The 4,068-nt window shown below is 48.5% G+C and overlaps 1 pseudogene; it reads right to left on the bottom strand.

The window, feature by feature from the left end:
- Positions 1–58: 58 nt before the first annotated feature.
- LOC101768543 lies at positions 59–4,068 on the bottom strand (annotated as a pseudogene).

The raw sequence follows: 4,068 nt of genomic DNA on the forward strand, positions 1-4,068 counted from the left end.
TGCTTTGAGACAAATGGATCCGGACCGTGCGTGAAGCCGAGGGTCAAGCAGGAATACCTCACAGACTAGATATAGCACACTGGCAGTCCATTAGTCCACAGACATTCAGACGCTTGCTAGCTTATGGTCCATAAACGGATAACTTCCAGACACTGGGCTGAGACTGTTCTAGTTGGAAGGGAACAAGCTGAATCACCAGAATGGATACCTGCCTGCTCAATATGCTCCATAATTCCACCAATCACAACGTTCCCAGCTGAGTCAGCCAACGCATCAACATCAATTTCAACTGCGTCAATTAAATATTTATCCACCAAAACAGGTCGTTCCGGATCTACTTGCACTGCAGTTGCAAGGTACTTGATCAGTTTTTCATCATTGTACACAATCTCCATTGCTCGTCCACCAAGAACATATGAGGGACGGACCACAACAGGGTACCCTATTTCTGAGGCAATTGCCAAAGCATCTGGCTCGCTTCTTGCAATCCCTCCTTTAGGCTGTTCAATTCCAAGCTCTTCAAGAATTGCATTGAATCTTTTTCTATCCTCAGCAGCATCAATTGAATCAGGTGATGTTCCCCATATCTTCACATTCCCAATGCCTGAAGCAGACACCATTTTGTTCTCCTCTATATAGTGTTGTATTGGAACTGCAAGCTTTAGCGGAGTTTGACCTCCGAATTGCACAATTATACCATCTGGGCGCTCCAAATCAAGGACATTCGATACATCCTCGATTGTCAATGGCTCAAAGTATAAACGGTCACTGGTATCATAGTCCGTTGAGACTGTTTCAGGATTGGAATTCATCATAATAGTCTCAAATCCAGCCTGTAAAGAGATGAAAAAAGAGAACACATTAGTATCCTCAAAAGTTTGGACAACACAACTAAGAAAAAGATTAGTAAAAGAAGGAAATCAATTATGCAGAAACAAACCTCTCGAAGTGCAAACGAAGCATGACAACAGCAGTAATCAAACTCAATACCCTGGCCTATGCGATTAGGTCCACCACCCAATATCAACACCTTTCTATTCGTTGGAGCAGACTCACATTCATACTCATAGGAAGAGTACATGTAAGGGGTGTTTGCTTCAAACTCAGCAGCACAAGTATCAACACGCTTATATGTCGGAGTGACACCTAATGCCATACGCCTTAATATCACATCACTTTCTGATGAAGAAGTCGCAAATGCAATTTGCTTGTCGCTAAAACCCCTCCTTTTCACCTGATATAAGTCATCTTTTGACAACTGATCTAGGCTTCTTGACATGAGGAACTGCTCAACATCCACAAGATCCTTAAGCTCTGTGAGGAATGATTTGTCAATGAAGCTAATTTCGTGAATACCTTCAACCCCCATGCCTTTCTTGAAAGCTGCATAAATGGCATGGATACGATCCGGATTAGGTACCCGCAAACTATATTTTATCTTCTCCCAGTCCCAATCAAGTTCCTTGATAGGTCCACAACCCCATCCTGCAAAGCCAGTCTCTAGTGAACGTACAGCTTTCTGAAATGACTCCTGGAAGGTACGACCCAATGCCATTGCCTCACCAACAGACTTCATCTGTGTGGTTAATATTGGCTCAGATCCAGGGAATTTCTCAAACGCAAAGCGTGGTATCTGCATAATAAATACAAAGTGGATTAGAAAAGTATATCATGAAAGTTGACTAGTACATCCCATGCGTTGATCATGTCAGAAGCATAAATACAGGCTTGTAACAAAATAATAAAACAGGTTTAGTAAGTGACTAGAATATCATTTGATTATCCTAAACATATTCCAAAACTGTAAATGTTTATATACAGCTCGAATAGCAGAGTAGCTTTGGATAGTATGTGATAATGACAGAGAATATAGCCATGAGACTGAGAAATACACAGATAAAGACAATGTGACTGATCTCAAGTAATGCTGAGAAGATTTGTCAAGGGAAGGTTCAGTCAACATACAGATCTCCAAAATATGCACGTATCATAGAAAAACTATTGGATGTGATGTTTTCATCTTTATTTGACAAACATGTGAACAAAAAAAAATTATTGTTGCTTAACTAAGATGGCAATGAAGCAACACTGAGCAAGCATGCAAAACAATTAGACCCTGGACACATGTGCTTGCAAAATGCTACTGCCTTCACCTTGATATAAACAAACAATCTATTGTACTATTTAGTAGGCTGATGCCAGAGCATATGCCACAATCATTCATTCAGTATACCAACATACTCAACAGTCAAACTATGCATGAAGATCAGGATAAGCAATTGGATAGACTTATCCAGTTCAATTAGTTTGATTACTTGTTGATATCAATCATTATGAGTTGATAGGTGACAACTGATGCAGAGGAGCAAGCAAGGGAGATAAGAAAAGTCAAATATATACTGTAGGTGCATATTTGCAGGCATCATGTGTACAACTCTAAACAGGCTGAGAAACGGTGATATAAACCATACCTTTGTGACCACATAATCAATGGAAGGCTAAAAGCTTGCAGGAGTCTTCTTGGTGATATCATTGGGAATCTGGTCCAGAGTGTAACCTACTGAAAGTTTCGCGGCCATCTTGGCTATGGGAAATCCTGTGGCCTTTGATGCAAGCGCAGACGACCTTGACACCCTGGGATTCATCTCAATGACCATCACCTCCCCGTCAGCAGGATTGACTGCAAATTGCACATTGGAACCACCGCACTCCACACCAATCTCCCGGATGATGGCCACTGAGTAGTCCCTGAGCCTTTGGTACTCCTTGTCAGTGAGCGTCTGTGCAGGCGCCACCGTGATGGAGTCCCCCGTATGCACGCCCATGGGGTCGATGTTCTCGATGGAACAGATGATGACAACATTGTCAGCCATGTCGCGCATGACCTCCAGCTCGTACTCCTTCCATCCGAGGAGTGACTTCTCGATGAGCACCTGCCGCGCGTGTGATGCGGCAAGGCCAGCCCTGCAGATGTCCTCGAATTCGGCCCTGTTGTAGGCGATGCCGCCGCCTGTGCCACCGAGCGTGAACGCGGGGCGCACGATGAGCGGAAACTCCCCGATATCCTCAGCAATGGCGAGGCACTCCTCGAGCGTGGTGCGGATGCCGGAGGGCGGCGTCTTGAGGCCGATGCGGTCCATGGACTGCTTGAAGAGCTGGCGGTCCTCGGCGGCGCGGATGGCGGAGAGGGAGGCGCCGATGAGGCGCACCCCGAGCCGGTCGAATGCGCCCGACTCGGCGAGGTTGAGCGCGGTCTGGCCGCCCATGGTGGGGAGCAGCGCGTCGGGGCGCTCGGCGGCGATGATGCGCTCGACGAGCGGCGGCGTCATGGGCCCGATGTAGGTGCGGTTGGCGAGGCCCGGATCGGCCATGATGGTGGCCGGGTTGGAGTTGACGAGCACCACCTCGTATCCCTCCTCGGCGAGCGCCTTGCACGCCTGCGTGCCGGAGTAGTCGAACTCACCCGCCTGACCGATCACGATGGGCCCCGCGGCGAGGATCGATCATGATCTTCTTGACGCCCGCCAGCCGGCCGGCCTTGGTTGGTGTGGCCGGGAAGCGGCGCACCGCGACGGCGGCGTCGCCATTGGTGGAGGCGGCGTTGGCGCGCACGGAGAGGGCGCCAGCGCGGCGGGGAACGGAACGGCGCGCGACGGAGACGCGCCGGTAGGGGACGAGCAGTAGCAAATTGTACAAGTGTTTAATTATGTTTAATTATTTTTTATTATATTAGTTACAATGGCGGGTGACGAGCAGGTTGGCCCTCAAAAAGTTTTAGTTCCCTTGATACCGAGTTCAACTTCCGTTCCTTATACAACACTCTGTTGGATTTTCCGTCCGGAAACCGTTAAATGCCCTGCGAAAAGACGATTTTGCCCATGTAGGCCCCACCACCTTTCTCTCTCCCCTTCTCCCTCCTCTGCTCCACACCGCACGGGCTCGTCCACACGGGCCCACTCCGAGGGGTCGTCATTCCTCCGCCTCACCGACCTCCACGACGTCGATGTCCGCCTTGCCGACCTGGCGCACTCCGCGCTCTGTGCGCATCCACTTCTCCTTCCACGGCAT

This window comes from Setaria italica, chromosome IV, assembly GCF_000263155.2.
Source record: "Setaria italica strain Yugu1 chromosome IV, Setaria_italica_v2.0, whole genome shotgun sequence".
NCBI lineage: Eukaryota > Viridiplantae > Streptophyta > Magnoliopsida > Poales > Poaceae > Setaria > Setaria italica.